Genomic DNA, 26,580 nt, shown 5'->3' on the forward strand with positions numbered 1-26,580 from the left:
GTTAAATATTATGTATATAGAAGAAAGGAATATAATTATCAACCAAAGTTGAAAAAAGAGATGGAGGATATTTTCACTACTAATTCCTACTCCACAAAGGTTTAAAGTGTCTGCAAGGCTCTGAAAATCTGGTGTTACAATTAGCTAAATGAAGTTAAAAGTAATTTTATGATCCAACCCAGTAAGACTTTAGTAGAAAATTTTGTGTGTCAAAAGAAAGTCTCTCTGGAGTGTAAAAATAACCTGGTAATAATTGAACAGAATTGCCAGATTGGTAACAATATTTTAAAGAAAGAATTTTTAAAAGCCACTTGTCTCTTCTAGGGATGCTGCTGCAGTCATCTCACTTTATAGCTTTTTATCTTCAGACCCTCCCAAAGGATGGGCTCAGGCATGAGAAATTCATGTCACATGGGTGGCCATGAATCATGTTCTATGGTAAGAATTAAAAAACAAAGCAAAAACCCCCAAAACAAACCAACAATGCCCCCAAACAACGAAGCTAATGAGACATAGGACCACACAAGTCTGATTAATATAGAAAACGGTAGTAAGAAAATGTGGAAGGTTTACTGGGTATCATGATATATTCCTGAAGATCATGTCTAGTAATGTCCTATTCCAAATAGGTTTTTATTATCAGGCATGTTTTTATTGCAATCGTGTCTTAAGATAACATGTTCATGTTCTCACTATGTGTTTGCTTAACCACTGAATATGTTATAGAATGACTTCTACAGGTATTAAACTTCAACTTTGGATGACTGGTTACAGATACTCGGTATATCAGAGATACAGACAGTAGGTAACAATACGTTATAGCCATTTGATCTTTTTTTCTTTTTAGGAAATGTTATTGTTAGAACATACAGAAATGTTTTCCTGCAAATTACTGCTTATAAAAAGAATCAATCTATCGGCTAACACAAAAGATCCACATTTTGTACCAAAATGTATCTTAGAGCAAAACAATGTCTTAATACTAAATAAATAGTATCCCTTTATATAAAGAGAAGATAACTAGTATTTGTGTACACATGATTTCTTTTCTTAAGTGGAATAGGTATGTTGATTGAGGACATGAGTTAACTTCAGAGTAAAAGTGCAATCCCACTGGGCTGGACCAACAGACCATCTAATCTAGGATTCTGTTTCCCACAGGGGCTGGTACCAGATGTTTAGAGAAGAATTTAAGACCTAAGCAGTATACAAAGGGATACCTCCCACCTTCCAGATATATTGTTTATGGACTTCCTGAGCTGGTGACTATTTTCAGACCATCTGCTTGCTGCACCCACTCTCCATGAATTAGTCTAGGGCTTTTAAATACATTAGTGCCTTTCGTCTGTGCCTCCACAGCATCCTGTGGTAATGAGTTTCACAGTTTTATTATGCATGATGTGAAAAAGTACTGTTGATGGAAAAAGGTATTTCCAGAGGGTGATTCATCCTTCCTGACTTAGCAGAGGATTAATTACCCTTTGAAGAATATAATCTTTCTGCATTGACACCAGAGCTTTAGTTGATTTCTTTGCAGTAGACACCTACATTTTGGATAACTACAGATAGGGGAGGCTTATCCCAATTTTAGGGTCAGTTTAATTAAATGCAATAACCTCTTTCAGTTAAACACCCTCAGCATAACATTTTTTTTCTGTAGATTTTAATGATAGGAAATATCATAAAGTTTTCCACAAAAATGAACTTGAATGAAAAATTGCTACTTACCTTTGTAAGCCTGATGGCAAGGCTTTTCCTCTGCCAGTTTAAAGTAATTAACTTTGTGTGTAGATGAAGCCTAAAGGCTCATTATAAGAAGAGGAACATTAGGTTTTATTATTTATATTTTTATTTTATTTTTTTATTGAAGGGCTTTGGCTAGTACATGTGGATGGTTAAATTATATGAACTGTGCTCTGAAACGGATGAACAAATTCTTGTTGTTCTATCAGTCAGTGGTTACTAAACAAATAAATTTATAGAGGGAGAGATCCTCAGTAGATTTTGGGAAATGAGCCATATATATCAACTCTATTAACAAAGGGGATGTTTTCCACATCCTAAAGATAAAGGTTTGTACTTTGGGAGATGACAATGCACACAACACTGATCATGTAGATATAAGGTTTTTAAACAAAGTAAGATTTAATGGTTTCTATTCACCTATTACCTCAAAAGAGTAATTAAATCATGTAAAACTTATTTTTAATAGCCCATGGCATAGACTGAAGAAATTATATTATAATGAATGCTTATTTTAAACTCTTGGGATGAGAAATCTAAATAAAATATGCATTTACACAATATTCTGAAACCTTTATAGCTCTGAAATAGTTCTTATTTGGCAAAAGCACAGACAAATACTTGGCATTAACTAACTAACTTAGCCCCTGTAATTGTAATCAAGGGAAATCACCACTCTGGTACTGAGTTTCTAGCAATAAGCTTCATAAGGCTTGTTAATGAAACTCACCATTTAAATCTTGTTTTTTGGAGAAGAGTTCTTTTCCCAAAGAAGTAATAAAGTTGTAGGAAAAAAACTCAAATCAAATCATACACCCTTTTCACTTAAACTTGACTCACTCCCTTAGCTTTCTGAAGAGGTGTCTTTAGAAACACTGGCATTTTGCAGCTAGACCTGCAGCAGAATGAATAAATGGTTAATTCTTCAGTGCAAGTCCTGTGAGACTTGAATTTCTTGCTCAGTGGCAGATTTCTAGTGTCCTTGTGCAATGGAATGGTGGATGGTACAGTACAGAACAGAGATGCTTAAGTTATCCCTCAAGTGGGATGGCCACTGGAAGCAGTAGGGCTGTCCTAGCAATATGCCACAGCATAGGTTACTGGTGGAACAGACAGGTCCAGTAATAGTTTTGCATGACCTCTGGAGGAGGGTAAAACTGCACCCACAGGTTAGTGTCTGGATGAATGCTTGTGGCAACCTTTTCCATGTGAGAGGAGCAGGACAGTAAGAGTGTGTTTTAAAGTGAATTTTGGCTTTCTGAAGATGTTGTTAGACTGTTCAAGGGTTTGTACCTAAAAGTGTCTGAGAAAGTTTGGATGGAAGACAGGTGTAGAGCTACCAAGCCATACCAAGAAGGAGCCATTTTAAAGAAGAAATTTGATGGAAATTTATCTAGTAGAAACCCCACTTGTTTATACCGTAGGGAGTTTCCAAAATTACACAGCAACTAAAGTGTGTTTAATTTCAGTTTCAGTCATGTGCCCAAGTTTCTCTGAGCTTTATCATGGGACAGTGGTAGTTCCTTGACTCACAATGATGCTTAGAATAAAAAAATGTCATTTTTACAAATACTGTGAAAATGACAGGCATTTTTGTAAAGCCAAATATGTAGAGCTCATTCAGAAATGGCCTCAATATTTGCTTATATACTGTCTAAGTATTGTGATTTCCTTTTTCCTTTTCCAGTTGGCAAAGTTAAATTTTTTTGTAAAGACTGGACTTTCTGTGTGCAAATGCACAAAAATTTGGCATTCACAGTACTGACCTGCCTTACGGGAGTCAAGTAACAGTGTATCAAGAGTCTACAGTGAAGGGCATTCCATGCTCTTGAACAATTCTGCTCATACAACTATGCTTCTGAGGGCAGCAATGTAAATCAGAATGCCATTGTGTAAATAAAGTATTTACCAATTAAAACAATATGTTATTCAGGAAGTTGCTTCTATAAGGTATGATTTCTAGCACATCTGGATAAACTATTCTATAGGAAGATATTTGTTGAATTTCCATCTCTTTTATGCTTTTAGTGAGTACAGTACCTTTCATACATTTGCAGGCATTTCAGTTTGTGGAGGGTGTTTGCCAACTACTTATTCCATGTTGCTTAATTATTTTTAATTGTAATTTAAAATTCTAGCTGTGTATATGGAGAGTGTGACAGATGGGGAATTCATATTTGACAAACAGAGTATGCTTGGATTTGTTGCCTCTCTCATTTTTTCTTTTGAAACGAGAGTCAGCAGCACCCTCAGTTGTATCAGCAGGTAAATAGTCAGATCAAGGAAAGTGATCATCACTCAGCACTCATTAGAGCACACATGGAGTTTTGGGTCCAGTTTTAGGTCTATCTGTTCAAGAAAGATGTTGATGAACTTGCATGATGGTCACCAACATGGTGAGGGACTGCCCTGTGAGGAAGTGGGTCTTGTTCTGCCTAGTGAAGGGATGGCTTTGGAGGAACCTAACAGCAGCCTGGTCATACCTGGAGAAGGCAATGCATTGAGGATGGAAATGAACAGACAGTTGGTGGGATGACAGGGGAAGAAGTGAATGTCAAATCATGTTCTTAGTCTCAGAGGACTGGGAAACAGGAGACAGGCTATGGATCTTTACAGACTGAACCCCGTGTAAACAGTGTTGTAGTTCCTGAGTCAGTGACTGTCATGCTCTGGGGTGAACATTCATAAGGCAAAGCTTCAGAAAGCTTTGGTGAGTGTCCTACAGTGCTAATGTGTGACTGAATGTGCCAAACGCTGCCCAGACAAATTATCTTCTGGAAGAAATTCCACCAAAGCCAATGAAGTTAGAACAGCAGATGGTTTGGTATATAACGTGTGCTTGGTTGCTAGATTGTTTGTGGAAAGAAAATCAAAAGAGCTGAAGCAGCTAAGACTCATTTGCAGTGCTTGGACACGCTCTGTGGTGTATGGTGAAGCTTTGGGAAGCAGTAAGTGCCTTGTGCCAGGCCCAAAAATCAGAGGATCTCATTGACTTCTGAATATATTGCCTGAATTTGAAGTGATGTATGTGCATGCCAGGTGTTTGTGCATGCCACACAGTTTATGTGCCTTGCTCTATCAGTATGCTGCTGATTATCCTCCATCTCCATTAATGTCAATACATTCAGCTATTGACAAGCGGATCTAAGCAGCCCGTGGGGACTGTATGTCTCCCTGACCTGCGGGGTGGGTGTCATGGTTTGAGACTGAAATGACAGCAGACTAAAGGGGCTTGAATACTCAAAACACTTTTAGTCACAGATGGAACACCTGTCCTGTGGAGAAAGCCTGGAGAAAGGAAGGCTACAGGGTGATCTTACTGTAGTCTTCCAATATTTAAAAGGGGCTTAAAAGAAAGATGGGAACAGACATTTTAGCGGGGCCTATTGTGATAGGATAAGGGGTACTGGTTTTATATTAAAAAAGAGTAGATTCAGATCAAATAGAAGGAAGACAATTTTTACAATAAGGGTAGTAAAACACTGAAAAAAGTTGCCCAGAGATGTGGCTATCTCATCCCTGGAAATATTCAAGGCAGGTTGAATGGGGCTCTGAGCAACCTGCTATAGTGGAAAATCCGTGGCAAGGGTGTTGAACTAGATGAGTTTAAAGGACCCTTTCCAACCCAAATTATTCTATTATTCTTTGATATATTTGGTGTTAGTATGTGACATGGCATCCCCATCCCACGGCAGGACACTGTAACCCAGTACCAGACTGTGGGGTAGGCAGGTGCCCTCTCCAGGAGCCTTCAGTCTACCTCTCAGGGGATCTCTGCCCACTTCTGTCAGTTGTGGGAGTGAGAGTGGCCTTTAGGCTGAGCTCTTCAAGAGGACCAAAGGTATTTCTGCTTTCTTTTCTGCATATCCATCTGTCATTTTCCCCCAAGTCTGTCCTCCTTTCTCTGTGCCAAGCTGCTTTGGATAATTTGTCCCAATTAATTAGATCCCAGAGCTGTTTTCAAAGGGCTCTATCATTCAATCCCCATGCTGTTTGCTACCTATTAAGTGACATAATTTAAGCTCCTATAAGGCAGATCAAGCATTTAGCTTACTTTTTGTCTACACCCATAGCACACCAAAGAGCTGCTATTTACATGGAAGCCATCTGAAATGCTAATGAAAATAATTAACTCCAGCCTGCAAACTCTTTCAAATTGCTCAGTGAACCCCACACCAACTCAAGAAATGAAACTGGAAGCTCTTTCTTTAAAATTAATCTTTTCTTAGTACTGATTAAATCTGTGATTTAATCTTTTGTCTGTACCTTCCTTAATTTGAAGTATAATTAAAGGAGGTCTGTAATTGCCAATCCTTTTCTATAACTCCAAACTTTTTAGCTGTTTTGTTCCATAATTCTTTCAGGAGACTATATAACTTTAAACAAGGCTCCCCAACCTCCTTTTTATGCCCCATAACACCAGCTGCCTTCTCATGTCTCTAATGAATTCATCTTCCTCATCTCACTCCACCACCTCATCACTTCCATTGTGTTCCCCTTCTTTGAAAGGTGGTCTTGTGGGTATAACGACATCATTAAATAGCTTTAAAGCTGCTAGTAAGAAAATAGTTATCAAGTGAATCAGAATACCTTCACTGCTGTAGCTGAATGAACAACTTACAGTGTTTGCTAAATTTAACTGTTTCTCCTCTGCTTGATCTCATCTATCAGGTTCATAGGTCAGGATACATTTTTATGTTCTATATAAAGACCTTTAGGACCACCTGAAATATTTGGGGCTGCCCTTACCCACAAAACCCCACACCCCAATCAGGGGTAACAGAAAGTCTCCAGGAATTCACATCTTGGATAAAGACATTTAGGGCCTGGATAATACCTTGGAGCACCTACAGTAGCATAATGAGCCTATTCTCAGGCAACTGAGTTCATCCCCTTGACTAATACAAGACAACGGCTAGAAAGGTGAAGTCTTTCTTTTTATACAATCAAAAGAAATATGCCTTGAGACACGTAAAAGAAAAAAAAATTATTTGAGAAGAACCAATGCTCCAATGCTCTAAAACTAGTGGCCAGACACAATTAATTCCTGTCAATTTTTTTCTGATATTTGTTATTACCACAAGGAAAGCTGCTTATTGTCAAGGAGTGAGAGTGAAAACCCAGGTCATAATTCAGTTATCTATCAGGGATTCAGGAGAAAGACGAGAAAAAAATGAAGCCACATCTAAAGTAAATGAATATCAGTACTGACTAAGTAATTTATTTCTTTACAGATCTGAAGCACACTTGCCTAAAGCCAGGAATTCTCTTGGACTACTTTTTTTCAGTGTGCAGCTTTAGTTTTGGAAAAGAAAGTGAATCTCAAGATGTTTGGTTAAAGGAAAGGTCAGGAGTACTTAAAAATGGAATGCTATTTAAACGCGTTCTGTTTAATTGAAAATTGTTAGTGGTACTGAATAGAGTGCATAAAGCAGGCAGTGATTTGGGAGCTCTATTAGGGAAAAAATCCCTGATGCAACATATCCAGTGAGTCTTGTTTAAGATGAGCCCTAGCACTCAAAGAAGAGACAGAACAAACCTTTTGCACTAATTTGAAAGCCTGATTGACTGCTCTTAAAATGATTGTGACCTGAAAGCCAAGTCCAAGTATGCAGAGGGCACAGTCCCATCCTCTTCTCCCATTACCTAATGGCAGAAGTGCTGCTCTCATCTCTGGGTAGGTGAGGAAATGTCAGTTTAGGAGTCACCATAGGAAAAGAAAAAAATCCTGCACAACTGATCCCTGGGTGAAGACTGGCCTGCTTAGATTAGAGTTTTGTTCAATTTGTAGTCAAGAAGCAGCAGAAGGGTTGCTGACATCCTGAGGTTTGGCTGTGGATGTTACTGCTGGGCATCATCCACCAGTGGCTGTTGAATAATGTTTGACATTTCCATTTTGCAGTTCACAGAACTATGACACCTCATGTCAATGCAAATAAACCTGTCCAGTCTGATGCTGTATTTGAGGCAGTAGATTTAAAATTGATTGTGTGACTTATCAGAATATAAATTGCATATTTATTTACCCCAAACCATAGACTTGCAATTAGTCAATACATATTCATAAAATAAGGGTTAGGTAAATTAACACTTGCCTATTGTAAATTACAACTGAGAATAATTTGTAGTGGCCAAGAAGTCGAAAATGCAGTTCATTTTAAAATGAATTTGATGCATTGCATTATTTAACCATTCCCTGAATAATTTCAAGCCATGAATTTAGATACAACACGAAGTATTGCTGACATACTGAAGAAATTTGCTTAGAAAAATAGCCTTTCTCTTCCATATATTGATGCTCTTTTGCATAAATGTTTTAATTGACCAGTTAAAAAAAAATTATTCAGTTTTGGCCCATCCAATTGGCCTTACATTTTTGTTACAGAGAGATCTATATCCTCCATAAATTTCTGCTTTCTTTGTGCATGCTGCATGGCTTCTTCCCTTATGAGTTAAAGTATAATGTATCATGTATAATCTAAGTTAATGTTGGCTTGCATTTCTGCCACCAGGATAAGTTGTAGTACTTTCCCATCCTGGTGAAATAATAGTTCTGCAATGTATGGAAAGGGTGGCTTCTGGGAGAAAGGAGTTCATACTTTGGCTAAAGACTGCATGGAAGATATTTGTAGCCCTGCTCTGCCTGCTTTAAATCAGTACCTTAACCTAATTATTTTGCCTCTTAGCTGAATACCTTGTACCTGGACTACTGGGCATAAATGTGGCCAGTTTGTGAGCTACAAAATTGGTCAATACCTATTACCAGTGTAGGAGGGTAGAAGCTGTTCCTATTCAGAGAGATCTCTATTCAGCTCATGTCTAAGTTTTCAGTAATTGGTACAACCAAACCATAGAATTGCAAAGTTTCCTGTGGTGAACATTAATGGCTATGTGATACAGTTTTGTCCTTCTGGGAACGTAGAAATGTAGAATTTTAAAGCAGGTTATTGCCAAGCAGGAATTTTCCATTTTCTGGGCATACATGGAGCAAATGGTGCCCAATGTAGAGGGAATTATTTTCTCTTTTCTTCACAGAATGAAATGCTTTAACATAAAGGGGGAAAAAGTAAAATTTTTTTGTGATTATATGTGTCTCAACCACATAATAGTTTTTCTATGGAAAGCCTGAAGAATGTGGAATTACTTTTTGCTCAGAGGGTACAATGTCTATCTTGTCTCTTAGGTCATGTGGAAAGTTTCTGGTGGATAATGAGGATTCCTCTGTCTGTAATAACAAATAAAGGAATGTAAGGGGATTTACCTCTGGTATTCTTGAGTTTTGGTGTCTTCAGCAGTAGTTTCTCCCCTGTTTGAAGGATATTTAAATATTTAAACATTCACTCACTTTAGAAAGAAACCTAAAAGGTGAGTGACTTCCTTTGTGTACCTGAGGACACACACACACACTTTTTTTTTTTGTCATCTTCATGCCTTTTGCCATGGTGTGTAGAAGGTTAGACCTGCTTTCATTTGGACAGTATGGGACTGTTTCCTTTGAGACTGAGATAATAAAGGTACTCAGTAGAGGCAGCTGAACTTACCAAACCAAAGAGGGATGCTTCTGTCATGTGATTCATTGCCTCAGCGGTCACTGCTCTCTGGATGTTTTCTCTCTGTTCCTCCTTTCCTGGATGTCTGCAGAACAGAGCAGATAATGTTTCTGAAGAGTTCATTCTTGCTTTTCCTTAGTAACTATACTGTTAAGTCCAGGTTGGCATCAAGAAGCAGTAGTGTGACAAAAAGACAGGCTGGAAACCTGGAATCACTGTGGGAACTTTGGTGTGGAGGCATCACTCACTTCCATACTGTAGAAACCTCTCCACCAATAACTTTCTTTTGCTCAAAATAAAATACACCACATGCTGGTAGTTGCACTGTTGTATTTAATTTTATTCTTCTAATTGACATCAACTTTTGAAATAAAATTAACTTGAAACAAAATGTCATAAGGTTACATTTATGAATTGGGAAACTACATTTTAAACCAGGAAATCACATTGTTTTTAAAAGCATTACAGAAATAACTTTCATACTGTCTAGAGGTTTTGGAATTGTTTTTTGCCTAGGAAATTGAGTTTTAAAAAATGAATTTACTGTTTTTTGAAAAGTACTGACAGGAGAACTCTGTTTCAGTGAAGTGGGAAGAATGCTGCTCGTGCTCCAGGTAAGCTGTGTTCTGCTTACTGAAAATACTGATATTTTCCTCAGCTTGTAAATCACACCACATAAAATGGGAAGAACATTCCTAATTAGCAGAATAATCTAAGGGCGTGTGCATCTGTAGAGGGCAGTACAAATTGGGGGATTGACATTTTAGTTGTCAAACACAGAATAATTTCTGCTCACCTCCCTCCTTTCTCTCTCATTGTATTTGAAGAGCAAAATGTCTGGTCTTCCTCTTTCCAACTTATAATATAAGACATGGGTTTTTAGCTCCTCTCCCAGAGGGCCAAGATTTCAAAGGCTTTTATGTTTTGCATCTCTCTGGCAGAGGTTCAGCTTAAAACACAAAGAAAGCACAGGTCAGCCACCAATGAGACAGCTATAGCTGTAGCTCCAGAGTGTATTTTTTCTTCAAGATCCATCTATGTTAGTAGTTGAGCTTATGTCAGGAGGGAGCTTTTGAAGAAAACCATCAGTGCATCCTCCTTCCTGTACTTTTATTCACACAGCAGAGTAGTCTTGAAGTGCACAAATTGGGTTTCTTTGGCATGAAAATGACAGCAAGATGTGCTGCAGGATTGCCCCAAATATACTCGAACTATTAATGGATCTTTGGTTCACAGTGGCAAACAGAGCTAGGATGGGATAAATCTCACTGACAATGTGTGTGAGTGATGGTCCTTACCAACAGTTGTTTCTCTCTTGATATCTATCCTTGGGTCACTCACTAATGTAGACACGGTTTTTTTTCCTGTGCAGAAGGCGGGAATGGATTCACTAATAGGTTACTCTGCTATTCACTTTTCCATATGGGCTTAGTGATCTGGCAGTCTCAAATTTATAATTTTACCAGGCAAATAGACAAAGGAACTGTGACCAGATCAGATTGGGGCATAGCTGAGAATGAGTAGCTAATGCTCAACTCATGGATGATGGCATGGAGAGACACACACCTGGTTCCCTGCTGAAAAGGGTCCAACTGCATCTCCCTTTGCAGGAAGCTCAAAGGCTTATCCAGTCTCATACCTGATTTTTGTTTTTACCTGAGAATGGATAAATGCTTAGGGGTTAGGAGGAGAACAAAGCATCTGCAGATGACCCTAAGTTTTATTCACCACTAAAGCTTCATATCTTGTTGGTGGGGTGGGCTGGCTTCTTTGGGGCTTGCTTTGGATCCTGCTCACAGGTGAGTGCAGAATTTCCCTGACTATGCAAAATCTCCACAATAACCCTACTATAGTTTCCCAGAGCTTTATATTGCAATACCTGCTATTTCTGCTTCTGACAGTAGTACTCTGAGATGATGTTGATCTATATAGCCAGCACGGTGGATGTCGTAGGCCGCCCTGTGGAAAGACACATATCTCCACAAGTACCTGCACTGGAGGCTGCTTTTCCTGAAATTCATGGAGCATCAGGCAGGTATGTTCTCCACAGAATCCTTAGGTCCTGAATTTGTTTCTTTCACTCATCCTGCAGATCCAGATTATCCTCTGGAGTATGCAATAGAATGACAGCTTTTCTGGGTTAGTTTACAAGGTGAATGATCACAATATGACAAAACAGAAATAAAAATTCACTCACCGCTGCCCCTAATCATGCTCTTATGGGCATGTTTAGAGATAAATGTTAGCAGAAAACAAACCTGTAGCTCTCTAATAATGTTCGATTGATGACTTCTGAAGTATCTTTGAGCTTAAGAAGAATTTTATGCTTCAAAGAAGCAATTTGGAAGAGTGAAAGAACAAGTATAAGTTTCTTCTCTGACCTATAAAAGAAAGTAACCTACTGGTAATTTCAAAAGAATTACCTAGGAAAACAGCAATGAAAATGTAGGAATTTCCATTTTCTTGAGTAGTTATATTTTTCCATCAATGGTAAAAGAGGTGGATTTTCTGTTAATGCTGAATGAGATGATATGTTCAGCAAAAAGTCATACGAGAAGAAGGGTGATTTCAGGCAATCATAAACACATTGTCACACATCCCGGGGTAAATTGTTGGGAGAATTTATGAGAAATTTATTTAGGAGTCAAAGCCTTTACTTTATGTCACAGCTTGATCCCTTCAACACCAGTTTCAGGTAGCACAGGAGGGGTCCTGCCCTTAAACATTACTGCAAATTGAATGACAGAGGTAATACAAAAGAACATATTTAGCAGTTTGGTTGGTCAGAAAGATGGTGAAATTGTATACTTTACATATTTAACTTTGTTTTATATGCCTTGGAAAAACTTGAAATCATTGTGTTGTTCATTTTATTCAGTAAGAAATATATTTACTTATCATTTTGTGAGACCTGTACTTTTGAAAATTCTTTCTAACCCCTTCAGATTCATAAACTTGTGGTAGGAAAACTCATTTTACTCTTCTGCAAAAAGCCCTTGGTTTAATTTCTGCTCCTTGCTTAACAGTCTCCTGAGTACTTCTTTCACTTGTGACCTGTGAGATAATGAATCACAGAATCTCTGCAGTTGCAAGTGACCTCTGGACATGTCTAGACTAACCACTCTGCTCAAAGCAGGGTCAGCTAGTGCAGGATGGTGACTCCACAATCATTCTGAGTAATTCATTCGAGGATTTGAATACCTTTACAGTGAAATCTGTTGCTTATGTTTGAGTGGAATTTTCTGTATTTCACATGATGCACATTACTTCTCACACTATTACTGGGCACCACTGAGAAAAGTCTGTCAAAGGTCAACGTGTGCACTGCAGGGGCTGTTGAGTGCAGAGAAAGAAAGTCTTTCTAACCGGGGCTATCATGCTCTTCTCTCCTTAGTTCTTCCCCTTCCCACAAGGCAGCCCAGCAAGGGTCTCTCTCACTGCTCTGGTACCACTTCTTTCACTTTTCCCTTGTTTTAGTAGTAACTTGTGGATTTGGTTCCTTCTATTTGGAGGTGCCAAAAGTCAGACAGAAGCCTTGGCAGGACGCTTATGATCAGTGTTCAGTTTATTTTTCTTCAACATACCTAAACTGCTCATTTTCTTATTCCTCCTTCCCAATGTCCATTAAAATAGTGACATATGATGGTAAAAAAATAATGATGTTTCTATTCATACTGTGTGTTTAATGTATGTTATAACATATACTGTTTTTTCTTATAGTTGCTGTAAGCGTAGAAGAAGACTCTGAACCAAAATGTATCTGTAGAATAGGTTTGGAAGGGACCAAAGCTTCAAATGTCTGTTGCTACTCTTGACCTGTGATGCACTTCTGCAGCAAGTCTATAAAGATGTCATATTCCCTCCAGAGGGTGTTTCCCAGGTCCTAAGTCAGGGAATGCAGAGTAGCTCCCAAACACTCTTTATGACAGATTTTTGAAGAGAGGATTGGTTGTATCTCCAGTGCATGTTACTTGATCCAAGTCTGCTCCAAGTCCAAAGTAGCAACTGTGTGGCTGTAAGAAATAGTTATTGGAAATGAATTCATTTTTTTCAGCTCAGAGTCTGAAATGCATTGATGCCTCTTTCACAGCCTCAAAGCTTGTCATTTAGTGAAGTTGTGCCCCAGAGCATGAATTGAGAGGCTGTGCAGACACCTCAGGGAGCAAGGCTTCCTGGGAGAATTGCACTAAGATGTGGATCAACATAAATTGTTTAGTTCTATTCTATACATGTGAATTTGCTAGACTCAGCAGTAATCAGAATTATATCCAGACTTCATCTGGGAAACACCTTGCATGTTACTTTTGAAAGGGTCTAGGAACAGGTCAGGACATGTGAGTTGGATTTGAAAAGTCAGAAAAGCTGGAGCTAAACTGACAGTATAGCACTACCCAATAAATGTTCCAAGTTTTGTCATCACCAGCAGAATTACAGATGAACATGTAATTTGTGTGGTCCGTTAAATTTAAAAAAAATTCTTGGGGATATAGTGACCCCATATCCTCCTCCTTCTCCATCAACTAGTCTGACAGATACAATTATGTATAATTTATATTGAAATCTGATGGGATGGCCAGGTTTCTAAGTGAAAACTTCAAATGTACAGCATATTCAGCTGCAGTTTCCATCCAATTTTCTATTAGAACATGTCTATTCAATCTTGTCTTTGCAGCTACTGAAATATTCCCCAATATTTCACGATCTTTTCAGGTATTAAAATCCTTTTTCTCCAAAGTTTGTGTCTGGAAGAAGTTAATTGTGCCACCCATGAACAATTCCACCTGTCACCTCCACTCTGTTCTCTTGAGAACTTTTATTTCTGTCGTTGTGTTGTTTCCTGCTTGCTTCTCCCCAACAGCTCCCTTTGATTCTAATCCATGTATTTTTGTAGAGTACTACCTGAGAGCTGAATGTGGCTGAAAGTTGCTTGTACACCATGGTGCCCAGACACCTATGCAGGCACCATTATTGATCCTGCAGGGAAATGTCATGTCACTGAAACCCCAGCAGAGATCAATGTGTGAGCAGAACTGCAAAGAGCAGTGAGATGTGCCAGCTACAGCAGCTTAATTTGTGTCTTCACGGTGTTTTGAATGCAGCTGGATGGTTTACTGTGAACAAGATAAATCATATAAACTTTTTGAATTGCCTTTAATTGCTGAGCTTGTCGTAGAAAATTTCTTCACCAGCAAGAACATGATATGTAATAATCTGAATGGCAACTTTTCTGTTTTAACTTACCAGTGCATTACAGGCAGAAGAGTTGCATTTGAGTGCTTTTTAATTTTTTTATACCGTTACAATCTGCTTCTGAAGGCAAGGATCACTGAAGTTCTTGTCAATATATCCCTCGGGGTGAAATAACACTGAATGACTGGTGTGTATTTATTTATGCATATTTTAGGACAATTTGGTTGCAATGGAAAGGAGATATGTAGCCATTTTGTTTATTATTATCTACAGCAATATAACAATATAAAAGTATAAATTTACCACTTAAGAAAATATATAAAGAAAAGAAAGAAAGAGAAATAAAGCATAAGACTAGATAGTGGAGAGGAAAGATATCACCATCTATGGATCCAGCAGCAAGACGTGATTGTTGTAATTTAGATGCCCATTGGTCAAAATGATGGTCACAGGCTTGACCTGTAGAGGGCTGAGAAACCTACAAACTGAAGAATTCAACAGGTTAATATATGTTCAGGTTCAGGGGCGAATGCCCAGGTACCTCTCCTGGGTGGGGAGTTTTAACACTGTTTACAGTTGCATCAGGTTGTGTTTTTTATGTATTTTTGAAACTGTAAGTATAGGAACAAACAAGAAAATGGAAGAAAAAAAAAACCAGCAAAAATATTCTGTAGCTGCTTGCATTCCAGCCCAGTCCCTTCTTTCAAGGGGCATAATCACAATTAAATTGACAATTTTGCAGCATGGACATGAATGTGGGTCACAACACTTGACTGGCTGTACTTGTCCCATTGACACCCTGTGCAGCAGCATATGGGAATCCATTAGACCTGGATACCTGGTCAGTTAATGCTAACTGCTAGGCAGGAGGGGAATGAGTGGTGGATGTTAGCTGTGGTCAGCATCTGTTCTCTCTGCACTATTTAAGTAGAACAGACAGGATTAATAATGAACTAACCTGAATTACATTTTCAGAATAATTATATATTATATAATAAGAGAGGTTATAAAATGAAAAATCAAACAAATAGATATAGTTTAGGCATTCATTGAGAGGGGAAAATAAAATAACTATGATAAAAAAAAAAACTTCTCTTTTTTCCTCCTGAGTTTTATATTCTCAAGCCTGGCCATGTTTGGGCAGTCACATATCTCAGGGGTTCATCTGTGTGCAATTGACTTCTTTTTCTGGCAGTCAAAAAAAAAGAAAGTGAGGTACAATGATACAACTTGTAAGGCACAACCAGACGTGGGGAAAGTAAGTCATGTAATTCTCTTAGCATTTGTGAGCTTGCACTGGGAGTGAATACTGAATAGAGTTCCATATTTTAAAGAGATATTTTCAGAGATTACTAAGCTTTATAATGAGCAGATCAACACATTTTTTACTTTGGAAACTTTCAGTTTTACTTTTCGATCAAAGACTAAAAACTTTTAAGCATGTGCTATTGAGATTATTTTAGTGAAGCTTTCCTAATGATGGAGGAAAAATGGGTATTACTTTTTGTATGTATTGTCCAAACCCAATGTAAAGACATGTATCGTGGTTAGAAAGTTTCTTTTTGGTGACATTCTAGTTTCTACTATCTTTAGATTAACAAAAAAAGTACTTTTCCTCATTAAATGTAACCTACTTGTACAATTCACTCATACTGTGATATATAATATACTTTACTGACGGAGAATGTGCACACAAAACTTCCAGAAAAGAAAGCAATTTTAGTCCAAACTCCTATGTAAAGAGAAAGGACAGACATTCATTTGCTTTATCTAACATAGTTTTCCTTGCATTTATTCTCTTTCCATAATGAGGAAATCAAGAGAACTTCTTTATCTGTAAATTCTTTTCATTTTTTTCAGGGATGTGCCTGTGGTGAGTTGACTGTGAATACCTGTGGGAAAATTTGTGAAAGGATCAAATTCTGCAGTCTTGGAGTTTATGGCACCTGCCTACATAAGCCCTGGAGTCACCTTGACTGACTTTGGTGCAACAGCTCAATTGAGGCAAAATATATTGTTTAGCAACAAAAGAGTCTGTAACAAGCAACATCTAAGCAACTTTTACTTGGAACATTGAATTAGATTATAAAATGATTAGAAATTAGTGGGATATATTTAGAAGTCAGGCAAGGTTGTCAAATCACAACAATGATTTTCAGGAGAAGGTGAAAGAGAGTTTTGGCCTGTGTTTACAGATATTTGTAGGTATATTTAACCTATACTATTCATAGAAAGTTGATCCTACTCTACAGCTAATTAAAGGTGGAATGCTATATAAAGGATACTACTTTTTTGAGGCAAGTATATAAAATAAGCAGTAATACAAACTCCAATGGTTTCTTTCAACCTAAATTATGCTGTGATTTTTAATGTATTTCCTGCTGTACAAAAAGTGTTTTTAAGGAGTCTTAAGTTTGTGTGTCAGTTCCAGCTAGAAAAATGAGTGCTTCATTGTAAGTATTGCTGTAGTATTTTAAAATGGAGTTCCAAACAGTGGATCATTTTCTTCTCTGTGATTACTAAGGTTCTGCCTGAGCCAGCTCCCATGAGGCCTTCACAAGTTCTCTCTTCAGATGTTGATGTTCTTGATGCAAAGTCTGTCTCTGGAAGGTCTTGTCATTCTGAATGTTTTGCTGATGGGTGGTTTATAAGCTTTTTGTGCTAAAGTATCAACCACAATATTAGTTTGCTTCAACAAGTTTTTAAACAGTCTTAACATTTTTTCTTTACTGAAGCAGTTGACTTAATTTAGTTCTTCACCAACAAGAAATATGATAATCAACCTGCTTAGATCAGTCATTATATTTGATAGGAAGTTAGTTTAAACAGAACATAATTTCTCTTCACTTTGAAAGTGGACTTCACTTTTGTTCCCATTTACCAAACCGATATCTGATTTATACCAGACTAACTTTTATTATTTCACTGGAGTTTTTCCTGGCTAATATTGATGTAAATGAGAGCAGGGCTCTCTTCTAAAATCAAGGACTGAACACAACCATCATTAATTGCTGTTTCATCAGGCAACTGATAACATATCCTTCAGCTAAGAATAGCTATGACTCTTTGAACTACTTCTAATGCAATTATGAAAGGAAGAAGAGCTTTAAAAGTGGGTTTAAATACTTTTAAAAGTGGTGAGTTTCTTTGAGTAGTACACATGAACAAGACATGAATTATTAGATTTTGGAAACTCACAATGTTAAGGCTTCTCAACGGTGAATACAGGATTGTAAGAAGTACATGTTGTGTTTTTTTTCTGCTATCCTGTCAGAGAAAAAGATTATACTTACAACAATGTTTTTACGGGTCTGTGTTAAAGAACACCAATCACCTATAAAAATATCACTTCTGTTTGAAGCTTTTTATTTTAACATGAAAGTTGTTTTATAGTGAAAGTTTTAAGTAAGGAGATTGAATGTAAGACAATGTTTTAGCTTTTTAAAAATTTTTAAATGTTCCGACCTGATAATGCACTGGGGTTAGGTCATTCTACTTTATTTTTTGTTGAGTGCACTTCCAGTTCCACTCATGTGGGTCATATGTGGGTCACCCAACCATAAGGGAGAAGAAGAAAAAAGTAGACTAAAAAAGGAAGAAACAACTCTACGGATTTAAAAATTTGTAGAGAAATACATATAAGGTCAAACATGGAACTATTTTGATATCATTTATACAAACTGATTCAACTTCATGCTGGCAGTATAACTTTAAAAATGAACTGTTTTTTCAATCTCATGAAATTAATTTTGATTTGAGCCAGGTATTCTCCTAAAATCAGTAGTTCAGATCTATCACTTACTATAGCTTGAGAATGGTCTTCAGTATGACAGAAGAATCCATATTCAAAATAGTCCTATGATTCACCTTCCTTGAAGAAGGTATTTTATTGTTTAAGAATTTGTTGACCTCTTGCGTTGAAATCAACACAGGTTTCTCTAGGGAGTTTCATAAGCACATCATCAATATGGCATTAAACAGTTCTGTTCTATAAGGCTTGCATTTAGATATTGTCACCAGTGTTAGTCTAGCAACTTTATTAATTGCCTTCACAGTGCCATGTTGATCTGCAGGATGTGTGGATGCTTGAAATCACACAGGAATATGAGCTTCTGCTAGTGTGCAGAAAGCCTCATGTTTTACTTACTTTTGTCTAGTAACACAACCCCACCTTTTCCCAAGTCCTTCAGTTAATTTCCTCTGTCAATGAATGAAATACTTGGATCAATCTGGAATGTTTTGGGGTTGTTCTGGCAATCTGTAGAAAATTCAAAGTATTAAAGTAAATCTGGAATTTGAACTTATTTGATTGTATCTTATTTTTCTTTTGTCACTTAATTGGAAAAATCAGTTATTCACTTCATTCTAGTTTCAGTGACAATCGAAGTACTGGGCTAATTAAACTGGTCAGTGGACACTAAATCAAGTTACTGTGTTTATTGTGGCATTTCTTGTAAGTACAGTGAGATTTGCATCAGCTAATGATGCAAAAAAACCCATTAAATTGAAATAAATTTAAAGGAAATTTAAATGAAGAGTCTAAAAAATAGAATAGGCTATTAAATGTGACAAGGTGTTTTCTATAGCCCAAAGAGAATAGGAGGCTGCAGAGGGTACATTATCCCTTTAGGCAGGAAGGATGAATCAGCATCTGGAAGCACCTGTTTCTGCAGACTATGAAGAGAGGGAAAAATCAGCAGAGAGTGGGTGCCTAACTTTCACTGTCACTTCAGGCAGTGTGAATTCATCTTTAGATCTTAGGAGGCATCTTTTGTCTTAGGAGAATTCATACTGAGTGTTTTGAGCAACACACCAATTATTTAATGATATTGAAACAAACTATTTAAAAGTTTTCACTGTTATTTTTTGCTTTCTGGATTTGAATGTGTGTACTTTAGGTTATCATTCCACTCAGATTGTAATCCTGACCTTTGTATTGCTAAAAGCCATGACAGAATGATGTATTCCATCCAAATAAAGATTTTAAAATGCTCCCTGTTTAAAAATTTAAATATTTTTTCTATTTGAATCTTGTTTCATATTTTAATAATGACTTGAATAATTTAACAGCATTTTGGCTAAATAAAAACCTCTATGACATACTTTTTCCTTTGTCATTTGAGACACTACCATGCAAAATAATGTCTGTGTGGATGAACAGAGGTCTCCCCTGTGACCTGTGGTGTGTATAATTTTAATCATAGCACATTTGCTTATGCAGGCACCTTAATGGCTGAGGACAGAAATTGCTATGAAGGCTTGTCTTAGTAGGACTGATACTCTGTACAATTGTGCTAAGACTGTTCATTTGTCCTTGTTATACTGCTACAGAAATCCTGCACCAGAGTGGGGGAAAGGGAGGATGTAGAGCATTTCCCAACTGGATTGTAGATATGCTCCTATGAAGGGGGCAATGTGTCTGACATTTTTCTCATGCTGAGCTTTAGAAAGGGTTTACAAGATCTGATCAAGCAGGTATAGCTCAAGAAGACTGACAGGCAGTTGTTTTAGACTCTCTGGGTTATTTATTTTGCCAAAACCCCCCATCAGCTCATAGATCTCTACAGAGGACATTTAGGATTGCTTAGACTTGGGTCTGCAATACATTTTTACCAGGAAATGCCAATAAAAGCTATGTTCCCCTCATGAATGTGAAAATAACAAATGATCCACGTGCTGGAAGGCCCTTGTCTGCTGTGAGCTGGTGTGTCTCAGGGGACAGTTGTAGAGCTGTGTGTGTTGGCCAGGTCCTATGCTACCCTAAGACTCGTCTACTTCTACAGAAGTAGAAATATTAATCTCTATTAAATCTCTATATGCTATTAAAGTATCGAATTGAAGCAAGCAAACAGTTATTCTGTTTTTTTTACTTGAGAAAACATCTACTTTCTTATTTTCCATAAAGAGATGAAGCTGAAGCATTAAATATATGATGATATTTAGAAAATATCCGCAAAACTGTTTTTGCGATAATACTTTGTAATTGCATTCCTAGAATATAAGTGATATCAATCACTTTAGAGAGGTGTGGACTCATTTTCTTTCTACTTACCATTACCACTGTTACATTTCTTCAGCCAAGCTGAGCCCATTTCCAGGCTCTGTCCCCTTGAAAGCCAACAGCTGCAAGGCAGTTCTGAGCTTCCTCTCCTGACACTGATAGATGAACAACTGTACTTGGAAAAAAGAAGGGTGCATCTTGCCATCTTTACCCAAGTTTAAATTTATGAGATGATGAAGGGGAACAAGCAGATAACAGGAGAAGATATACACAGTGTATCTACTCTTAAGATCACTCACCTGCATTGGCAAAACAGAGTCAGCTCAGGGAAATGAATGTATTACCCACCAAATAGTAAATTTTGTTTTGTTTGCATTCTGATGGCTAATTGTATGTTAAATGTGCCATGCTGTAAAGTAATTATTTCATCTCATATTCTACTGGTCACTATAGACCTGAATATAGGCTTAATTGCTGACTAGTGTGGCTATCTCTTCAAGGGACCATGTATTCAGAAGAGACACACTCATAGCAGAGCTATGGTGCTTCAGACACTGCTAGGTAGGTTAGGGTTAGGGTTAGGGTTAGGGTTAGGCTTGTGTAGAATTCAAATTCCCAAACTCATACACAACATTAATGTTGCTTGAACGACCTGAGGCCCCTCGTCACTGGACTAGGACTAATGCCTTAGGACTTAGTTGAAAAGGGTGTTGACACAGTCTGTAGCAGTGTGAAGCTGACACTGTACTGAACCATGACTATTGGTTCAAAGGCTGCACAACCATCTCTGTCTGTGTGATGAGGATCTTAGGCATGCTCAGCTGAGGCTAGAGTAAAAGATCCACACATTGAATTCTGGTTTTCAGACTTAACCCTTCCTGTTAAAAAACACCCAAAGAAATCTTTATTTGTAAGAAGGGGGATCTCTGAACAAATAGACAAATCTTTAACTGTCTGATCCTTGTGCTGTGTCTTGGAAGTCATTAGATAGAAATTAATATTTTGATTCTAGTTTGATTTAGATTATGCACATATATCTTAATTAAAGTTGGTCATCTTAATTTGTTTCTGAATCTCTGAGATCAGAATCTCATCTGCTAGGAGTACCCTATCTGGATGCAGTATCTCATTTCCACACACAGTAAACTCAGGCATAAATATTAATCTTCTCCTCATTATTATTCTTGATAAGATTGCTAATATTTCACTTCAGTGCAGATGTGGCATCACTTTGAGCTTCTTCTATTTAGATAATTTTTTAAAAAGCAGAATGAGATTGTTTTTGTGTGCCCTCTGCAAGTGTCTGCTTGCAAGGCTGAGATAGCAAATCTAAGGCGAAGGAGCTGACTCAACAAAGCCAGTTACATTTGTCAGGGCTTATCATTGCAATTTCTGTAGGATGCTTGGCTCAAAAACTTCTATACACACACACATGAAGATGTACATAAATAGAAAAATAGGCACAACAAAGATCAGAAATGCCTATAAATAACTTTCATTATTCACTTTTTGTAGTATATCAAAATTAAAAAGCAAAAGAGAGTCATTGAAATGGTTCCTTTACAACACAGATTCTCTTTTTTTGTCAGGCTTCATCATTGCATATTCAGATTTCCTTCTTTCACCTCTACTATCTGTCATGATTTATGATTGTCTTAATCACATTTAAATGGCTATTTGACATGTCCCTATTTAGGTTATGATTAGAGAGATAGCTTTTCAGCTCTCTAGCAGCTGTCAGTTGTAGTGTGCTAGTTGTGCAACATTTGCAAATGACATGAGGGGCAGTAGAAAGACAACATTAGATTACAGACAGATCATTTATAATATTTCAGTATCTCCTCATATGTGATATTTGTAATGACAACTGTTTTTTAAGGTCATCTGGTTAATAGCTGTTCAGCATTTAAGACAAGGTACAGGAAAAATCATAATTAAACACACAGATACATACATTGTAACATGGATAACAGACTCACCAACAAAGACCAGTCACTGGTCATTGGGCAACTGATGAAGCCACTCAAGTGCACCCTTGGAGAGATTAAACCTAGAATTCTGTATCTGGTAAGAAGAGAAACAAAATTATTCTGATTGTTGCAATCTGTCCAATAGAGGCTGGATAAACAGCACCTGGGGTTTGTGCATAGATTCTAGATGGATTTACAGTCTGGTCTAAGATTTGAGGGGGCCTATAAACCTGAGAAAAGACTGAAAATAGAGCTCCCAAAGGAATTACAACTTAAGCTCCAATGTAAGCATTTAAATCCTATTAAATCAAAACATACTTTCTCTCTGCAGATAATTATCCTTGAAGATGACTGAAGTTTGTATCTCATTTTTCTGGGTTACATTTCAGGTGTGACAGGGTTGGATATCTCAGAATTCCATCACATCCTGAAATATTACTGAGATCTGAAGTATAGGCCATCTCCTGTGTGTGTCTTTCGGAGAGGTCAAACCAAATAATATGTACAGGTATTGCTTTAATGAATCAGGATGCTCACAAAAGTCACTAATACTTTTGTTTCAGAATATTGTGCTGTCACGGAAAGCCAGGAGGGCAGCCCTAGACTACACTGTAATGTCATGAGCTCTGCATAATGGTCTTTGACAGTTACAGATGTCAAAAGCAGGAAAGGACTCCTATAATGGAGAAAGTGAGCTTTGTCACTTCCTTGGTGCTGCTTCTTTTTTCCCTGGAGCAGCTTCCAGCATAGGAATGAGTGGGATTGCCTTTAGAGACGCTGCTTTTCTTTGGTTGTGCATACACCAGTATGGTGGCACCAGCAGAATTGCAAAGATTTCCCTCTGTCATTGGTAATTGGATTCTAAGTAGTAAAAATATATCATGCACAGCATTGCACTTCAAGCAGATAAGCAGCTAAACCATGAAGGATATTTAGTTTTCTGGTCCTGCTAGATGAAGACAGTGACGCACAAATCACAGCAATGTGATCTTGTTCAGCTGCCATGTACTTGCTCTATGAGAGGAAATACTGGGCTGCATTCTCAAGTTTAATTATGCATCCCAAGCTAGCTGGGGAGTGTTCAGCAGAGACAACCCTTGCCTTGCCTTGCCTTGCCTTGCCTTGCCTTGCCCTGCCTTGCTTTGTCTTGCCTTCCTTGCCCTGCCCTCCCCCTCCCACTCCCCCTCTCCCTTCTCCTCTTCCCCTTTCCTTGTCCTTCCCCTTCCTCTTGCCCTTCCATCAGTGGAGTTCTTCATTTAGCAAAATATTTAGCTTTCTAAGTCTTCTGTTAATGCCGGCCACTTGAAAAAGAGCTCTTGGTTTCAAGGGGTCTGTAGACCTCCCACCCATAACACTCAGGACAGTGTGCAGGTTGTACTAGGTAGTGACACTTTTGGTTTTTTTCAGTCAACTATTTCAAAATTTTTATTTACATTCATTTTCTTTCTATTCGTTTTTACTCAATAGCTTAACTTTCAGTAAAGAGAATAAACTGCTTTACTGCCTTCTGATCTGTTTTCATCCCTTTTAATTGTCAACGCTAATAAATGATAGAACTAATCTAGGAAATGTTGGCGGAAACCGAATCCATGTGGGATACCAGAGTCTTAGAGCAGGATCTCTCTCTCCTACCACAAAGAAGTCTTTATGTTTCTATCCAAGCTAGCTACTCTGGGCTTTGATACAGTGAAGGAAATAGGTTTTTTTAAGATTCTTTGTCAGCTTTAGGAAGAAACTCATTCCTATATGCATCTATTCATGTGAAATGGTGTTGTATTAACTATAAAATAGTCTAAGAATGTAGTCTGGGACAGATGTAGTTGCCTGCATTGGAGACATGTTGAAATACATTAAAAGAATTTATATATCTGTTTTCCCCTTTGCTTCAAAACTCTTTTGCATTATCTGATGAAATATACTACCCTTCAAATCTGCTTCTTTGTTTCTGGTTTCCTACTTTTTAGCAAATATCCTGCTTTGAGCAAGTGTTAGTGTTAAAAATTGTCTTTGTTATCCCACAAAGGTTTCATCAGCTTTCCAACTTTTACTTGATTTGATGGTAACAGGCTTACAGTTAGCAGTGACCTACCAGTACATGGTTGCTGCTCAGTTCTGTGGACAAGAGAGACACCAGGCTTCTCATTTGCAGTTGCAAAGAGCAATGATGACACAGAAGTTTGTCTGCAAGGAGCCTGCTGGGTGCCTCCAGGAGCAGCTAACAAATCCAGCATGTTTCAGTCAGAAAAAGATGACAGAGAATTTATTGTGCAGAGAAAGAAAAATCAATTAGATCAATACTAAGTAAAAATATTATTGTTTTATTCCAATGAAAGTAAAGTACTAGTGGCATTACTGTAGTCATCCTGTTTTCCCCCCACAGAATGTTGTCTATGTGAAAGAGGTGCAGAGTGACACAGCTATGAGAAGTGAGGCGGCCATTTAAAGCTCCTTAGGGTAAATCTTTGATACTGAAGTATTCCATTCATAGAGTTAAAATAAAAAAAAAAGAATAAAATAAATATTTCAGAGAGAAAGAATGTAAAAACAAATCAAAATTGAAGAAGATAGAAATATGACAAAAGCAAGTGCTTTGTGAGCCATAGAGGAGATGGGACACAACGCCGTGTCTGAACGAGAGAAGGAATTGAATCACTAAAAGTCCTAAAGGAGCTTTAATGACTGGCTGAAAAAGAAATGGCTTGTTGTTTGTATTGTCCCCTGTGTCCTCCTGTTTCTCTTCTGTAAATAAAAGATTGCTGTTCTTAGCCACCTGAATCACCATTTTTAGGTGAAGAATTGTGACTTACTGAGTAGTCAAAGATCTTTACCTAATGTTCCTGGTTTCTTATCAGGGTTCAAGTCAGCATTAACTTGAGACTCCAGAAACTGAGACTGGCCCCTAGGACTGCCAGTTAAGGCGTGGCAGAAGAATTACGTGAATAAATCCATATATATTGTGTGGCTTTAACCACTGTGCAATTTCCGCTCCACATGGTGGCTGGACTGACTGTACAAGCTATGAATTATTGCTGCAGTGCAGCCTGAAGCAGGTTTTGTGTTTAGAAAGCAGACTACTGGGAGTTTTCCCTGCATTGACCTAGGTCAAGTATCTCAGCTGGAAGTTGTTTCTTTACATGACTTAACCTCATTTGCAAGCTTTAGAGTATTGCTAGCACTAATATTTTCTTCCTAGCAGGGAAGAGAATCTGGCTAACAACCATAACTTTTAGTTATCTGGAATTTTGAATTTAATAAAACTTTTAATGCTATTTGGTTTCACTCTGCATCAACTGATTTTTTTCTTGTGGGACTATTGTTGGTTAACTCAAGCTCTGAGGTCTCCTGGCTGCTTGCTGGTTATGTCTCTTTTTAGTGTATAACCTTTTTAGCCTATAACCAAAGCAGATCTTATCAGGAGTCCAGGCACCTTTTTTGTAAGGTTTTGTTTATAGAAGTGAACTGTAGAGCCAAGGAATGGGCTCGAATACACTCTATCCTCGTCTATATAATTCCTTGTCTTGCAGAGTGCCTGGTGTGGTTTTTGCCTCATGCAATCCAATGCTCTCCTTGGCAATGTCTGGATCTGTTTTCATCAGAGTGGATGAGACTCTGCAGCTTTGGACTGGGAGAGAGGTTCACTGTGTATCAGATGAAAGTGCTGTGCCACTTGCCCCTGAAGCCAGGGAAAGGGCCCTGTAATTATTCATGAAATCATAACCTCTGAGCCTTTCCTTGAATTTGCTGAGAGTTATGAGTTACTTAAAGACTCAGTGAAGTTTTTTAATGACGCTTTGTGTCATTAGTCTATTTGGGCAATAATGAAGTATAGTTATTGCACCTCTTTAAAGTCACTGCTGGTCTCCTGTAGTGACTTTCATACTCCAGGTTACAGGACACAGTACAATGGATAGTATTCATCACTACCAGTGAAATGAACCACACTCTCTGCTGCTGTGCATCAGTTAATAACCTGGATGCAGCAATACTTTGTAATTGGGACAGTGGTGATCCACAGGGAGCACAGGTCATGAAACTCCCTACTGATTTAGTTATGCTCTAGCTTGTGGTTGTCAGTACCCAGGAGTTTTAGGGAATGGATAGGACATGAAAGTCATATCCAGGTGAA

Source organism: Pithys albifrons, chromosome 1, assembly GCF_047495875.1.
Source record: "Pithys albifrons albifrons isolate INPA30051 chromosome 1, PitAlb_v1, whole genome shotgun sequence".
Taxonomy (NCBI): domain Eukaryota; kingdom Metazoa; phylum Chordata; class Aves; order Passeriformes; family Thamnophilidae; genus Pithys; species Pithys albifrons.